At 44.4% G+C, this 18114-nt stretch overlaps 1 pseudogene; it reads right to left on the reverse strand.

Annotated features, from left to right (window-relative positions):
- The window catches only part of LOC143641964 (palmitoyltransferase ZDHHC19-like), a 31414-nt pseudogene extending 20779 nt beyond the window's left edge, over positions 1 to 10635 (reverse strand).
- Between the last annotated feature and the right edge of the window lie 7479 nt (positions 10636 to 18114).

An 18114-nucleotide genomic window follows, 5' to 3' on the forward strand; every position in this document is an offset into this window, starting at 1 on the left:
TAAAGCCAGAGAAAAGAAGGCAATGACTCCATTTACATGTGATCCTGGAAAAAAAGAAAAACCAGAAGGACATAGGGAGAGAGACTGACAACAAAAGGTGAATGAAAGGATATTCTGGAGTAAAGAAACTGCCTAAACTTGATTATGCTGGGGAATGCAGGACAGTATCAATTTGTCAAAATCCCTTATCCTAGAATAAAAGGGTGAATTTTGCAATTTTAATTTATTCCTCAATAAATGAGTTTTTGTGGTTGTTTTTTTTTTTTTAAATCCCACCATGGCTCCCAGGTTTCCACTTCATCAAAACTAAATTTCACGCTCAACTTTTAGAGGCTTTTAAATCTTAACTCCCACGGGGTCAACTTCATTGCCCATGCCACCTTGGGTTTGATTTAGAATTGTTCCTTCCTCATTTCCTTAACATCCTACTTTCGGGATTCTGTGCCTTTTTGCAAAGGTGTGCCTCTCACAGACAACACCCTCCTGTCTTCCACCTTTGCAAAATCACACTTATGACAGGAAGAGTGGCACGTCCTCCTCTACAATGCTGACCTCGCCAAACTCAGTTTCTTGCAGGCTGCTACACCACTCAGGACCGACCCCCGTCTCAAGCGTTTTCCTAGGTGTCTGCTGGTGTTATTCTGATCGCAGGGTTCTTATCAACACAAGCTCAGGATGCAGCCATCCCTCAAATAACAGGCTCTCCATGCAATGCACCCACGAGGAAGACTGACCACTGAGCTCCAGGGGGAGGAAAGATCTGAGCTGCATCTTAAGGGGTGGTTCTGGAAGAACTCATGAGGCACCATCAGGACCAAGGGCAGTGAAGATCAGCTGAAAGTGCTGGATTCCCAAAGATGCAAGATGCCTCCGCACCCTCTGGTATTGCAGTACTCACTTACCTTGCTCACCGACACAGCCTGTATCATCAGGATCAGAATGACAGGCAGCAGGAGTACCAAGACGGGTACAGCTACTGCGATGCTGTGCATACACAAGCTAAGAAGAAAAAACTGTTCTCTCCCGGCCACGCCTAACCACCATATGCCCTCATTTGTCCCGCCCTGGTTGGCCCCGCCCACCCACTTTTTCCTCCCTATACTGGACAATTAATTCAGCACACCCAAGAGTAACCTCACCCCACCATGCTGTCCTCCCACTTGACCCTTTTCAACCTTCATTACCAAACTTCTTGGCCTCCCTAGATTCTTAACTCCATAGTCCATCCTACCACGCCCATCTCCCTGACCCCACTTGCCTTCAACCTGTCCTTCATAGTTCCTCCCAAGTAGCTTCTCCCTTTAGCCCTGCCCACAACATCAGCCCTCCCTCGGTTAACCCGGCCTCTTGGCTGTCCTGCCCCTTGGCTGTCCGTCCCTCCCCACAACCCATTCTCATCCCAGTGTGGGCCCTTGGGACTGGGTGGATATGCCATGGCTGAGTCCAGCCACAAGGGCATGTGTCTTGTACAAATGAGAAAAAGCACACTGGTAGCCAGAAGAACATCCAGATAAAGGCACAGGGACACCAGCAGCAGCACGAATACGTGGAAATTTCTTTGACCTACACAATTGTTTACCCACAGGCAGTGGTGGTCAAAGTCCTAGGGGAGAGAAGGGAGACCTTGAGGTTCTATTTGGCTTAGCCCAATACCCACAAATCTTGAGGCCCCCCCTCAAGCCAGCCCCTAGACCTCTTGCTCTTGGCCCTGCACGTGAGCTCCCATCTCCAGGGTGAAACCAGCACGTCCATGGATAGAGCACAGTTAGGACGCCATGGCTCATCAGGTCATTTGTCATGAGTGAGGTCTTTAGAGACAAGACCTGCCTGGTGTCACTTTGAGCAGGATACAGAAAAGCTCTGAAGCTGTATTTTTTCAGATACTGGGTAAGGATGAGAAGAATTTCTTGCCCAGCCAGCCTTCTGTACTTGGAAACCCGTGCAAGGTGTGCACATGAGAGAAGAGCACTCGGAACCCAGGAAACCCTCAACTGGACACCCAGAGGTGGACAGGCAACGATACCCAGAACAGGGCAGCAGCCGGCCTAAAGTTATGGGTATCTAGTATCAGCAAGCTAGTGGGACAGTCACTGCCTTTCCTCCCCTTCACTCCACCAGGCTCAGCACAGATGGTGCCCTTTGCATGTCAGCACCTGTGCAAGCAAGGCCAGCATCTCAGGAGAAGTGCAGAACTGGAGGCAATAACATATATAAGTGACCAAGAGTGGCTGAGAGCCACTTGTAGCAGTGTGGGAAGATGATCTCATACCCACCCCTGGACCACATATGATGTGAGGTTCCTAGTCCTGGCCAGGTGCCCTGGGATGGGTTGGTGAGTGGACAGGAACGAGGAGCACTTACCTCCACACAGATATTACAGAAGGGACAGTGTGGGTCCGGGGTGGACGATGGAAAGTACACTTTGAGCACGACTGCAGGTGAAAGGCCGTGTTGTTCACTCGTGCTATGTATTGAATGTTGGGGTCCTCTTCTAAAGAGCCTGGCAGGGGAAGAGATTTGGGCAGTGGCAGGAGGCCCTTCCACCACTCTACTGCTTGGGGCCGCCCCATAGCATCATTGGGCAACAAGAAGGGTGGGGAGGAGGAGGGCAGGGGAATCCCGGTCCCTGTTGAGCAAGCTGACCACTCAAATGGGCGGCAGTCAGAGAGAAAGGGCTGTCCAGCCACAGGAGCTCTATACAGAGATCTCCCCTTTTGGAATAGTGATCAGTGCTTGAAGTCGTGTGTAAAATGGGAAGCAGGAGGAGTGAACTGCGTGGTTTGGAAGAGCCTGCTGGCCTCTCTTGCCAGCCTGCCCTTTCCTTCCTTCTAAAGCTGCTGGAACACCTCCAGGATTCTGTTTTTTCGCACTTCAGTGGCTTGGGAAATGAAGTGCCAGGGCCCAAGTAATGATGACATGGAGGGAAGGGCTCCTGAGGCCATGGGGGCGGGGGGTGGAATTGAGTGTCGCGACCCCTTGCCGGCAAGGAAGATGCAACTCAGGAATCTTCTTTCAGCAGTTTATTCAGGCCTTTATTAAAGTATCTTTTAGTGACCCCCCTCTACTCCCGAGCGCCCAAGCACAGCCTAATAAAGCCTCCCACGTACCAATCTTATGCCGCCACGTGGATCTTTCTTATATGGTGGCAAGAGATAGCGTGCCAACTCTCCACAAAAGAATTTGTTTACTACAGGCCACAGTGGAAGCCGGCGCCATCTTCTAATGGCGGCCACAATCTACAACAATGGCTTACCACAGTTCCCCCTTCTAATTTATAAAACAATGCAGGCGAAAGTAGAGGTTCTATCCCACTGTGCAGAAGCGGCTGCAATGTATGGTTCAGTCCTAAGGAGGCGCCTTCCCCAGACCTGACCCCATATCAGCCGACGCCTTTTTTCGTAGGGCGGGGGCGTGGACGTCAAACCCGCATGCAATAGGACATGCTTTCCTTGAGGTCCGTTGAGGGATCACTCAAGAGCAGTGCTTTGCCTCGCATCCTGCATCGTGATGAAGGTGGACGAAGGGGGATAGCTGAGGCTGTTCTGTGGCTGTACACAACGACAAACGAGTTGACAGCACCCTGAAAGAAAGGCACGGACTTTAAGGCGATAGAGAAGCATTAGTGTGGAAACCCACCTGCGTGCAATGGCAGCAAGACCAGCAGAGTGCAAGGGCTTTCCAACACTAAGAGAATAATGAGGAAAGACATGCCGATCCCAGTGCAATGTTATAATAACTTGGGGTGCAACGACCATGTCAAAGATTTACTGTTTAAGATGCGCAAGCCAGACTTGAGGTGAATTGCCATTTTCTAAAGCTGCAAGAGCTTGGATGATCATAGCCTTATCGTGAGCATTGCGGGCCTTGAGGCGACAGAGAAACCACAAACAGAGAAACATACCGAAGCAACACATTGCACCAAAAATGCCTGCCCCAACCCACTCTTTAAAAAAGGAAAAAGCAGAAGATATCCAATCGGTGAATTGACCCAAAGTCACGGGGTCAACACGAGTGCTATTCAAGACAGCTATCTGGGTTAGTTGAGACTGGATCATGTCTTCCGCTTCCATGGACCAATTTCCAGCCAAATATTCGCCAATGATGCGGGAAGCATTCCTGGAATCATTAAATCTGACAGAGGTTATGCATAAATGTGCACGTTGGTCAACACAACCCAAAAGCACTAAGTCAGCCAATTCTTCTACCTGAGCTTGGAGTAAGTCTATTCTTTGGTTGGCAGCTAAAATCCCTGATAAAATATGTTGATTAATTGTATTTTGGGATTCAAGTATGGTGGATGTTTGTTGGACAACTTGATTAATGGTGGCAGCAGTTTGTACTTGATTGGCCATAGCCACTCCGGCCATAACCGCTGCAGCAGCAGATACCGCCACGGCTGTCACTAGAGCCGCTGTAATTCCAAAATCTCTGCGGACTCTAAGTAGCTCAACAATAGGGAATTTATCAGGATCCGCAGTGACCGGGATTGGGACGAAAGTTGGAATTTTCATAATCACTGCTACAGTCCAGGAACCATTCCAACACTCAGATAAGAGACAGGTAGTATGAGAACAATCCAGCATCCCTGATGAGGTGGCCTTAGCCAAAAGGAATAAGAATGGGGATTGGACACAGACCATTGCAGGAGGCAATGTGGCATTATACAACAGAGAGTTGAATGAAACAGATGTAAGTCTATTACCTCGTTCACTTTCCCTAACAGTACCAGAAATATTAGCCAGCCAACTTTTGGCTCCTACCAACTGAGCCAGTGCAGAAATATCGGCTGAAGCCCCCTTTTCATTGGAAATCAGCCATTGAAACCAGGACCAACCTACTCCTGTAGAGGAGCTGGTACTATTGTTAAAGTTATAAACATACCTCTTAAGAGAGGGGGAAAGGGAGAAACCTTTAGCAACTTGATGTTTCTCCCAAGAATGATCCTGACAAGGCGTAAATGTTGGGGGGAAACCAAGATTAGGGGAACAGTAAGGAGAGGCCTTGAAATGAGTGGCATTATAAATACTACTAGAAGAAGGAGGCACTGGGATTAGTACCTCGGAGATAATAGCCAAGGTAGTTATGTTAAGAGCAGAGTTGCTGTTTGTGGGGGTCTCTGAGCCTGATTGCTTCCCCGAAACTCCCTTGCTCAATACAGCACTGATAATGCTTCCTGAGACCTGATTGGACCGCAATGGGTCCTCCCAGTTAGTCAAATTTTTGGTCTTAAGGCTAATGCAATTAGCGTTTCTAAGGCTGAAACAAAAAACTCCTGTGAGATTAACTTGAGATTGATTAAAAATTCTCTCCATGTCCCCTCTAGGAGAGGCACAGGGAGCAGACATCTCACATGAGGTTGAAAAAAGAGTGGGGAGGACACTAGAATTACCATGAACCGGCATCGGCATTGGCCATGCCCGTGCCACTGCCCACCACTGCATTGGTGTCGCCTGTGCCATCGGCACCAGCACCAGAGCCAGAGCACTTAGCAGAATGAAGATCCTCATCACAGGATTGTTGTGGTATCTCTTGTTGCTGGTCAGTTGATGTCGAGACTCTTCTTGTCAAGTGTTCAGGGACCCACAACGGTTCCGTACGATCCTGGGGAAAAACACATACAGATCCTCGTGCCCATGTCAGCACGGGGTCAGGGCCGTTCCATTGGCCCGTAAGAACATCCTTCCACTTAACATAGCCAATCACAGAGGGCTGAGGGGACACATGTCTATCGGCCGCAGAGCGACCATGAATATCCAAATTCAAAAAATTAATGGTAAAGAGAGCTAAGGACAGGCGTTCTTTAGGAGTGTGTTCAGCTCCTATTCCCCCTTTTTGTTTTTGTAAAGTTTCCTTTAAGGTGCGATGAGCACGCTCAACAATGCCTTGTCCTTGAGGATTATAAGGCAAACCATGAGTAAGTTGCACTCCCATAGTAGAACAAAAAGCTGTAAATTGTCTGCCAGTATAAGCAGGTCCATTATCAGTCTTAAGGGATGCAGGTGCACCCCATGCTGCCCATGCCTCTAAACAGTGAGTAATGACATTACGTGCCTTTTCTCCCGATAAAGCAGAAGCATGGATAATTCCAGAGCGCATATCAATGGAAACATGCACATACTTAAGGTTACCAAAGTCAGGTATATGTGTCACATCCATTTGTCAAACAACCAATGGCTTTAATCCCCGTGGGTTTACTCCATAATTAGGGGGATGAAGAAATGTGACACAATGGGGACATTGCAATACTATCTGCCGAGCATCCGCTCTTGAAATGGAAAAACGCCTGCGCAGCGTTAATGCATTAACATGGAAGTTTTGGTGAAACAACTTAGCCCCCTCTAAGGAGGAAGCCAAGCATATCAATTGACCTCTAGTGGCTAAGTCCGTACACGCATTTCCCTGGGATAACAGACCAGGAAGAGAGGTGTGAGCCCTAATGTGTATTGGATAAAAGGAAGCAGTGTGGTTAGAGATAAGCTGTTGAAGCTGAGTAAACAGACACATTGTGGGCATCACTAATAGCTCCCACGGCCTCCAGGACTTTTAGTGCTTGTACCACATAGCTGGAGTCCGAAATAAGATTAAAAGGAAAAGAACACTGTTTAAAAACTTCAATAACAATTTGTAGTTCTACCCATTGTGGATTTCCAGGAGCAAATTGATGCTGGATAGGGGGAGAGTCATTAATTACATAAGCTCCCATTCCAGACTTGGAACCATCAGTAAAAATGTTAACAGCCCCCGGAATTGGACTGGATGAAGTTACCTTAGGGAAAATGATGTGATGTTCTTTAACAAAATGGAGTAATGGATGAGAAGGGTAGTGATTATCAATACCCCCTTGAAACGAGCAACACAGAATAGCCCAGTTGTCTAGAGTAGCACATAAAACATTAAGTTGAGCTTTAGTGTAGGGTATGATAAGAGAAGAAGGTGATTGGCCGAAAAATTGAATGCTTTGTTGAATCCCTTTAAGTGCAAATGCTGCAACAGCATCAGGATAATATTCTAAGGATTTTCCTGGGGATACATGTGGGTGGATCCATAGTAAAGGCCCATCTTGCCACAGTACTCCAGTAGGCTGCCGCATAGTGGCAAGCACACATAACTGGAAAGGTTTATCACTCTGGAGCCTGCATAGAGTGGCATGCTGTATAGCTTGTTCTACTTTTATAAGGGCTGCTCTAGCCTCAGTAGTGAGGCTACGAGGGGAAGCAAGATCTGGATCACCCTTAAGAGTAGCATACAAAGGCTGGAGCACAATATTAGGAATATGTAAATATCCTCTTATCCAATTAATATCTCCCAGCAATTTTTGAAAATCATTTAAAGTTTGGAGATCTTGAGTCCTGATGGTAATTTTTTGCAGTTTTAATTTGTCATACCCAATTGTCGCTCCCAAAAACCTGATAGAATCCCCCGTTTGAACCTTTTCAAGTGCGATGTGCAGTCCATGTTGAGCCAACAGCATCACAAGTTCTTTATAAGCCTCATTAACTGTCTGTTCTAATTTTGCGGCCAATAATACATCATCCATATAGTGAATGATCTTGGTGGAGGAATACTTATGTCTGAGAGGTGCGAGTGCCTTCCCCACATACATCTGGCACATCGTGGGACTGTTAGCCATCCCCTGTGGCAACATTACCCACTCAAACCTTTGATCCGGTTCCTCGTGATTACACGAGGGAAGGGTGAAAGCAAAACGTTGTGAATCTTTAGGATGCAAAGGAATGGAAAAGAAACAGTCTTTAATGTCAATAACAATTATATGCCAGCCTTGAGGAACAGAGGAGAGCAGAGGCAGCCCTCTTTGAATGGGCCCCATAAGTTGCATCTGAGCATTAACTGCTCGTAGATCATGCAGTAGGCGCCACTTCCCTGATTTTTTCTTAATGACAAATATGGGAGTATTCCATGGAGAAGTAGAAGGTTGGATGTGACCCAAATCAAGTTGTTCTTTGACTAGATCATGGGCTGCTGCCAGTTTAGCCGAGGGAAGAGGCCACTGAGGCACCCAAACAGGCTCCTCGGTGAGCCATGTTATGGGTATTTGAGCCCCAGTGGCCCCTAGGAAAAACCCAGACCAAACCTGTTAAGCTTTTGATGACCTTGCACAGGATGCTTACGCCCCTGTAGGTGCCTATTAGGGTCCCCAAAAATCTTTCCAGCAGCATCCACCATTCTTGCTACAAAATCTGAAAAGGGTTCTGTGGGGCCCTGCAAAATCTTAGTCAAGTTACCAGACACCTCTCCTCTATTTGGAAGTAACTTCCATGCCCGAATGCAAATGTTGTTAATTTGATCATATGCCTCAGGAGGGAATCCTGTCTGTTGATTAGCAAATCTGCCTTGTCCCAAAAGCATATCCTTGTCCCAATGGGGGTGTCCCGCCGCATAGTTTTGGGCAGCCTGCTCTACAGCGCCCTCTAGCACAAAGGCTCTCCAGTCCAAATATTTGCCTGGAGAAACACAAGCCCGAACAAGGCTAGCCCAATCAGAGGGAGTCATACAGTATCTAGACAGACTCTCCACCTGAGTTAATGTGAAGGCGGCATCCACCCCATAAGTGCGCACAGACTCTGCCAAGGTCTTCACAATTTTGAAATCTAAGGGCTCATGGAATCTTCCCCTCTTGTCATCCTGGAAAACTGGATAAGCAAGACCCATCTCAGCGTTAACAGCCCTCCATGTTTGGGCATGGAAAGCTCTCCTCGAAACACCCCCACCGTACGGCGGCAGGTCCGGAGGATCATTTTTCTTGAGCTCCTGTTTATTTTTGTTCCCTTCTCCCATAGTTAGACTCCCTAGCTGCAGAGACAGTCTCCCGAGCTCCTCCTCCTCATCCTCCTCCTCTTCTGACCCACTTTTGCATGGGAGTATGCGCAGTGTACTGAGATCTGGATACAAGCGTTTCCTCCCCCGTTTCTCGCTCTGCACATTCCCTTCCTCCTGAAATATCTCACTCTGTGCCAGAGACAATCACCTCCTCCCCTGTTTCTCGCTCTGCACACTCCCACCCTCCTGAAATACGTCACTGCCTGCCATTTTTGATCTTTCTTCATGTAATTGCTCTAAAACTTCTTGTCCTTTAGTAAGTGCTTCCTGACATCTGCCATCTGCGAGGCAACTACGGATCATCCTCCAAAGGGGTATCACCCCACCCTCTAATATGCCCTGCTCAGAAGCAAAGTCAAGATCTGTGCCTAACTTATCCCAGCTAGGTATAGTAAGGCTGCCCGAGAACGCAAACCACGGTGCAGCAATATCTGTCTTCTGTAAAAATCTCTGTAAAGTACTACGTTTCACTTCTAGGCCCTTGGAACGTAACAGGTTATCTAGGGCCAGGAGAAGCGGACTTGAAGATACGGCACCCATGACACAACAAAAGACGCACAAAAAACAAAAGTGAAAGTAAGAGCGAAAGTACACAGTGCAGCTGCAATAAGATGTAATGCTCTCTCTGGCTTTACAGAGGAGCTGCCGCTTTGATAGCGGGTCCCACTTACCTGGGACTAATCTCTGCTTTGACCGCGGGTCCCACTTATCTGGGACTGACCTCCGCTTTGACCGCGGGTCCCACTTACCTGGGAATAACCGGTGCACCAACCCTGACTGCTGAAAGTTCTGGTTCCCGGGTGTTCAGCACCATTTGTCGCGACCCCTTGCCCGCAAGGAAGACGCAACTCAGGAATCTTCTTTCAGCAGTTTATTCAGGCCTTGATTAAAGTATCTTTTAGTGACTCCCCTCTACTCCCGAGCGCCCAAGCACAGCCTAATAAAGACTACCACGTACCAATCTTAAGCCGCCACGTGGATCTTTCTTATAGGGTGGCAAGGGATAGCGTGCCAATTCTCCACAAAAGAATTTGTTTACCACAGGCCACAGTGGAAGCCGGCGCCATCTTCTAATGGCGGCCACAATCTACAACAATGGCTTACCACAGTTGAGGGGGGTTAGCATGTTTCAAATCACCCCTATAGGCATCAGCCCTTGGGATACCACCTCCTTCTCCAGGGGTCTGAGGGCTTACCTTTGTGTAAAATGCCTGGGTCTGACCCGTTGAGGAAAATGAGGCTGCAGAAGGACACTATAAAGAATAGGCCCGAAACCATGGCAAATTCCCACTGCCCATTCTGAGCCAACCACCGGCACCTGAAACCAGAGCCAGACTCAGTCCTAGTCTGGGGAAACCCAGAGCTCCCCACAAGGCCTAGTTCACCTGAGGTAGGACTCACTCGCCTTAAGGACAGATCTAAATATCCAGGTTAGAGACAGACCATGGAGACTCCACAAAATGTCACCAGCATTACCAGTCTCTCATAGTTCCCTAAATGCGTCAGGCACTCCAGACCTCTGTGCTTTCACATTGGGTTCCCTCTAACTCTATATCCTCCTTCCCCTGCTGAGCCTCTCTCTCCACTTCCCTCCCTGCCTCTGTACTGTCCTTGTCTATTTTCTCTTCTGTGTCTAAGACACTGACACCTTCCATGGGAGACTCACAGAAAGGCGAAGAAGATGCCACTTATTGTAATAAGAAGCATTGCATTAAAAGCTGGAAACAGGCTTGGTTTCAGCCATGAGGATTCGATCGGAGGTTCATTTGGGGGCGTGATACTCTGTGAAGAAGCCATGGCTAGACCACCAAGTCTCACAGACTGAAGCCATCAACGAACTCTTCTGGGTTGGCACCCAGACTGCCATGACAACACAAGTAACATCACAGAGGTTCTGGAATGGGGGCTCTGGCTGCTTCCAGTGACTTCTGAGATCAACCTTCCCCCACCCCCACATACGCACATGTTGTAGACTGGGACATCCTGCTCTTATGATGGTAGCTTTGTTGGAGCTTGTGATGATGTGATGTGGTTTGTCCCAAAGGTTCAAAGGCTGGAGGGTTGGTACTCAGTGATGAGGTGGTAGAACCTGAAAAAGGTGGGCCTAGTGGGAGGTAACTCAGTCACTCTGCAAGATGCCCTCTCAAGGGAGTAATGGACTTCTCATGGGGCCCCATTTGCTCCTGTAAGAGGGAGTTGTTATAAAAAGAGCCAGATTGGTCCCTCCCTGTTTTCTGACCACACAATCTGGTGAACACCCTCACCAGAGATCACTTGTAGTAGCTGTCAAATCTTGGATACTGAGTTAAATAAAACTTACCTCCTTATGAATTATCTGTTCTTGGGTATTTTGTTAGAGCAACAGAAAGCAGGCTAATACAGAGGCCATAAAATATGTGAAGATGGCATGGGGAGAAGTTTGGTGATGGTTATCCCCCTTTCAGGCCCAGTGCTAATTGGAGTCAACAGTGCTCATTGCTCATCCTAGCTCCACTTCTTCCTTTTTGTTGTAACAGAGCTCCAGTTTGGGGAAGGAGGTAGAAATCTACCAATTAAATATCTTTTCAGTTTACTCACTTCCATGGTGGGATTTATGATGTAATTCTCTCTCAAAAATAAAATGAGCTGGGGATGTGACTCAATGGTTAAACAATCCTAGGTTCAATCCCTGATAATGATGATATTAACAATAATAATAATAATTTGTACATATTTATGGCATATAACATAATTTGAAAACTGTTACATTGAAGAATGTCTGAGTCAAGCTTTTTAACATATACATTACTTCATATTCTTATTTGTGGTGAGGACCCTTAAAATCTACTCTTTGAGTCATTTTTAGTGTAGATAACATTATCAACTGTACTCATTCTGTTGTATGTTATTATTAACTGTAGTCATTATATTGCACAATAGATCCCTTAAACTCATCCCTCTCATCTAAGTGTAATTTGTTCTCCTGGGACCAGCATATTCCCCCTCCACAGCCCAGCCACTCCTGGGCCCCTGGCAGTCACCATTCTGCTCTCTGTTTCTATGAGTTCAACTTTTATCGATTCCACATGTGGGTGAGATCATGTGATTGTTGCCCTGTGCGTGGCTATTTCCCCCAATAAAACGTCCTTTGGCCTCATTCATTTGTCATAAATGACAGAATTTCCTTATTTTTTTTAAAGACTAAAGAGTATCCCCTTATATTTCTAAACCACATTTTCTGTATCCATTCATCCACCGATTGGCTGGACCATAGGGTAGTTTTTTTTTTTTTTTTTTTTTGTGCTGGGGATTGAACCCAGGGCCTTGTCCATGCAAGGCAAGCACTCTCCCAACTGAGCTCTATTTTTAATTTTTAAAGAAACTTCCCATACTAATTTCCATAATGACTGTACTAATTTACATTCCCCCAAACATAGTACAAGAATTCTAGTTTCTCCACATCCTGACCAGTACTTAAAATCTTTTGTCTTTCTTTTTCTTTTATTTATGATGGGGGTTGAACCCAGGGGGACTTTACCCCTGATAGCCATCTGGAGACCTTTTTACTTTTTATTTTGAGATCAGGTCTCACTGAGTTGCTGAGGTTTACCTTGAATTTATAATCTTCCTGCCTCAGCCTCCTGAGTTACTGAGATTAAGGAATGTGCCACTGGTTCTTTTGTCTTTTTGACAATAGCCATTCTAATAGGTGTGAGAGGGTATCCCATTATGATTTTAATTGCATTTCTCTAGTGATTAGTAATGTTGAATATGTTTTTTCAGATTTCTCTTGGTCAGTTGTGTTTCTACTGAGAATGAAGTGATGTTTGGGTCACAGTCTACCACCAAATTTTATGTCAATTTCTGTTGTAGCACAAGAAGAAGGGATGACATGCATTGGGTCATGGAAAAAGGTTAGGAGTGGTACTAGAATCATAACTACCATGTCTATTGAGCTTTGGAGCAGACCATGCTAGCCTTAGGGTTTCTCTTTTTGTTTTGTATTTTTCATTAGATATATATGACAGCACCATGCCTTTTAATTCATTGTACACAACTGCAGCACAAATTTACATTTCTATGGTTGTACCTGATGTAGCTTTCACACCATATGTGCATTCATACATGTACCTAGGGTAATGAAGTCCATCTCATTCCACCATCTTTCCTACCCCCATGCCCCCTCCTCACCTCTGCCTCCCCTTTGCCCCATCAAAGTTCCTCCATTTTTCCTTATCAGAGAGAACATTCAGTCTTTGGATTTTGGGGATTGGCTTACTTCATTTAGCATGATATTCTCTAACTCCATTCATTGCATATCATAATTTTATTCTCTTTTAATGCTGAGTAATATTCCATTAGGTATATATACCACAGTTTCTCTATCCATTCATCTATTGACGGGCATCCAGGCTGTTACCACAGTTTAGCAATTGTGAATTGAGCTGCTATAAACATTGATGTGACTGTGTCCCTGTAATATGCTGATTTTAAGTCATTTAGGTATACACCTAAGAGAGGGATAGCTGGGTCAAATGGTGGTTCTATTCCAAGTTTTCTAAGGAATCTCCATACTGCTTTCCAGATTGGGTAGTACCAATTTGCAGTTCCACCAGCAGTTTATGAGTGTACCTTTTCCCCTTCTACATCAGCATATATCGTGGTCTGTCTTTAGCACACAGGGCACTTTGTGGTACAACCACTGTTCTATGTGGTTTACATGAATTAACCCACAATTCCTTGTTTTACAGATAGGGAAATTCAGTGACCAGATGCTAACTGCTACCCAAGGTCTCCATGCTGGACAGTTGTAGAACTGTGATTTGGACTTATGAGGTCTGGCTCCAGAGTCCTTGCCACCAACCACCAAGCAAGTGACTCGAGGAGGAGTTGCAGTCAGGGGGCTGAGTAGAAAGGGAGTGAAGTTGGAGCATGGGATCAGTGCCTGAGATGGGTGCTGCCAATAATGGAAAGGAGCCCTGATTGGTGAATCCCAGACGGCAGACGACATTTAGGTCCCTTGAGAATAGTGATCCTGGACATGGAGGTAACCATTGTGAAAAGAGCAACCATTCTCCAGAAGAGAAACTTACTCTACAAGTACAAGGATTTCACCAGAGCCTTGTCACTCAAGGGGGAAGGCGTTTCTCCTACTCCAGGCTCTTATCTCCTGCAAGGTGCTAGTGGTGATGGAAAAGTAGGAAACACCAGTGAAAGTCATACCCCAGCAATACAGGCTAACTCAACACCATGATCTAATCATAGACCACAGAATCCTTCTTTCTTCTCTAATGTGCCACTATACCAAAAAGCCTCCGCACAACTTTAGAGAATTAGAGATGAAAGAGTTGAAGACACAAATTCTTTATGGGCAAGAAATGAAAATAAGCACAATATAGGAATCTGAAAGTTTCTGGCCTCTTTGGCAACAGAAAACACTAAACATGACCGAACTTCTAGACAAATGAGCACAAAATCTCCCCAAATAAATGGCCTATTTACCTCAGTTCCAATTATTCACTACACTGTCTAGCTCTCAATCAAAAATAATTATAAGGTATACATACTAAAAAGCAAGAAGAAAGAAAGTCTTAGGACATAAAGCAAGCATTCGAATGAGACCCTCAAATGATGAGGCTGTGGGAATTATCAGACAGGGATTTGAAACAACTATGATTGAGATCCTAAGGGTTATAGAGGGTTATAGCTGAACAAGAATATTAAAGAAAAGATAGATAACGTAAGCTGATGATGGAAATGGTAAACAAGAAAAAAAAAGGAAAGACTGGAATTAAAATGACTAAGATGAATGCTTAACACCTTTGATGGGCTCACTAGTACCCTCGAGATGACTTGGGAGAATATTAGTGAACTTGCAGATAGATCAGAAGAAATTTCTCAGGCAAAATTGCAAAGAGAAAAGAAAAAATTGAAACAGAAAATTTAAGAACAACGGGGCAATTGCAAAAGATAAACACATGTGCAGTTGGAATAGGAGGAGGAGAAGCAAAATTGAACAGAGTTGAGGAAAGACTTCGAGTAATAATGACAGAAAACTTTTATGAAGTAATGGATACAGGGAGTTCTGAGAACATCAAACAAGGCAAATACCCAAAATCTACACCTACCATCTTTCAAATTGCTGAAAATCAAAGGCAAAGAGATGGTATTTAAAGAAATAATCTTACTCATAGAGGAGCCAAGAAAAGAATCTTAGTGGACTTCTCCTAAAATGTTCTAGAGAAAGAGAGTTGAGTGAAATTTTGAAGTGTTGAAAGGAAAACCCACCAGCCTATAATCCTCTACCCAGTGTATCATGGTTTGATATTGCGTGTCCTCCAAAAGCTCATGTGGGAGACATGCCTTCAATATACATTTTAAATTGTTTTTCTGGACACAGTTTTGTTCCTGTATCTTCTTAAGAGATATCCTTGAGAAAAAAGTTTTTTGAAAAATCAAGTCTAAGCCAATCATTGCAGGACATGTCTCCTCATCCCCACTACTCAAAAGGCTGTGGCAGGAAGTTGGCAAATTTGATGCCAGCTTGGGCCACTCATTTGGACCCTGTCTAAAAACAAGGGGGATTAGCTGGGTATGGTGCTCGTTAGTAGGGCACTTGCCTAGCATGTGAAAGCCCCTATTTCAATCCCCTGTACCAAAAAATGGGGTCCTTGAAGAGGCTAATATCAAGGCAAAAAGGATGCAATGATCATTTCTTTTTACTTTTTATTAAGTTGCTAAGGCTAGCCTTCAACTTGTGATAGTCTTGTCTCAGCCTCCTGAATTTAGGCATGTGCCACTGTCCTGGCCCAGAACTTTTTAAAATAAAATCAACCCCACAGCATTGTCATCTGATAATATCAAAAAGGTAACAAAAACAATATGAAAAAAAATGTTTCCCCCAAATATATATATATATATATTTAGTTGTAGTTGGACACAATGTCTTTATTTATTTTTATGTGGTACTGAGGATCAAACTCAGTGCCTCACATGTGTGATTCGGGTGCTCTACCACTGAGCTACAGTCCCAGCCTTTCAGTTATCATTTCTATTTGGAGGCACTTTGTGACAGAAAAATATTATCTCTTTTTCTGTGTGTGGGGGTACTGGGGATTGAACTCATGGCACTTGACAACTGAGCCCATATCCCCAGAACTATTTGGTATTTTATTTTAGAGACAGGGTCTCACTGAGTTGCTTAGCACCTTGATTTTACTGATGCTGGCTTTGAATCTGAGATCCTTCTTTCTTAGCCTCGCAAGCTACAGGGATTACAGGCAGGCGCCACTGTACCCAGCCCAATATTATCTTCTTTTAGTATGATGCAACCCAGTTGTTTTCTTGACTGTTTTAAAATAAATCTGTTCTCATCATCTGATACAATGCTCATGTACTCATCAAAACCAATGATACAGCTCTTATCATTATATTCTATTGCTCATAGAACCACCCCTGAAATTGGCACCTATTTTGCAAGCATCTGAAGAAGAGGGTGATGGGCTGCACCATTGCCTTCTGTGCTTTTGGCCTGACCATACCAGTGGTGGAATCTCTGACAGACCACTCTCACTGCATGCTAGTACCTCAGAAAACCATTGTGAGTAAATATATTTCTGCAGAATTTCTTAACGACGGCTACATAAAAATTTATAACATTTAATTATTTGTTATTATTATTATAATTTATATTATAATTTATTTAATTCTCGGTAGTAATTTCAAGCTTTACACGTTACTTTTACACTGTGGTGACCTTCCTTCTATCTAACAAACATCTTTGTGTACCGAACAACTTGTTTCTTTAAAGGATTTGGGAGATCCCTGTGCTGTGGATCAAACCCAGAGCCTCACATGAGCTAGGCAATTGCTCCATCACTAAATGACACCGTTGGACCAGAGTGGAGAGATTTTACTGGGAAATTTTATTCAAGCTCTGATAGTACCTAATGAAATGTTGCTGTATGACAAAATAATGGGTTTCTAGAAAATGATTATTTGTACCCACCAGATACACTTATGATGCCAGCCATCAGATTTACAGATTTACTCTGGGGTTGTTGATAAGATGATACATTGCTTTTTTTTTCCCAAGTAAAAAATTGGAATCTATTGATTTATTTTCATTAGTAAAATTTTACATAATACTGGGATTCATTATACCATATTCTTGCATGCACATAATTTGATCAGTCTCATGTTCCAGCTAACATATTCTTTTTTTTTTTTTTTTGGTACTGGGAATTGAACCCAGGGGTGCTTAGCCACTGAGCAACATCGCCAGCATGTTTTTGTATTTTATTTAGAGATAGAGTCTCACTGAGTTTCTTAAAGCCTCACTAAGTTGCTAAGGCTGGCTTTGAAACCACAGTTCTCCTGCCTCATCCTCCAAAGCCCCTGGGATCAAAAGGAGCCACCACACCTGTCTAACATATTCTTTTTGGGTGAGGGGAGGTGGTATCTTGAACTTTTCTTTTGTTTTAAATGCTGGGAATTGAACCCAGGGCCTCATGCAAGCAACCAATTTATCACTGAGGTACATCCCCAGCCCTTGAGCATTATTTTTAATAGGTCTATCTTTTGGACACGACCTAATGGCTGGGTATCATGAGAAATCCAGTATTTTATGTGTCTGGAACTTTAAGTATATTTTCACTCAAAATTCCTGTAGGACAGGAGTTTCTCAGAGTAATGAACTGGCTCTGGTCATATTCAACAAGATGAGACAACCAGCAAATATGGGAAAGACCTAAGATTGAAATTCAGATTTATAGTACACCAGGAATCAATATCTGGGTTATGTGGCTTCTCTGCAAGAGGAAGAAGAAAGTTGTTTTTTTTTTTTTTTTAATACCAAGTATTTTGAGCCAGGTGTAGTGGCACGTGCCTGTAATCCTAGCAGCCGGGGAGACTGAGACAGGAGAATCGAGAGTTCAAAGCCAGCCTCAGCAAAAGCAAGGCACTAAACAACTCAGTGAGATCCTGTCTCTAAATAAAAACACAAAATAGGGCTGGGGATGTGGCTCAGTGGTTGAATGTCCTTGGGTTCAATCCCCGGTACTAAAAAATAAATCAATATTTTATTGTATGTTGCTGCCAGTGTATATAAAATAATTACCCTTGTGAAATAGAAATTCATGAAAATTCAGAGAGGTAGATGTTAAGGATTGACAAAAGTAGAAGATTGTATTTTGGTACATGTGTTACAGGCAAATTTTTTGTACAGGCTTCAAATTAAGCTCTCTTGAATATTCACTGGTTCTTGAGCAGTGGGTTTGGGAAACCTCAGAAAGATGA

The sequence above is a fragment of the Callospermophilus lateralis genome, chromosome 7 (assembly GCF_048772815.1).
Source record: "Callospermophilus lateralis isolate mCalLat2 chromosome 7, mCalLat2.hap1, whole genome shotgun sequence".
NCBI lineage: Eukaryota > Metazoa > Chordata > Mammalia > Rodentia > Sciuridae > Callospermophilus > Callospermophilus lateralis.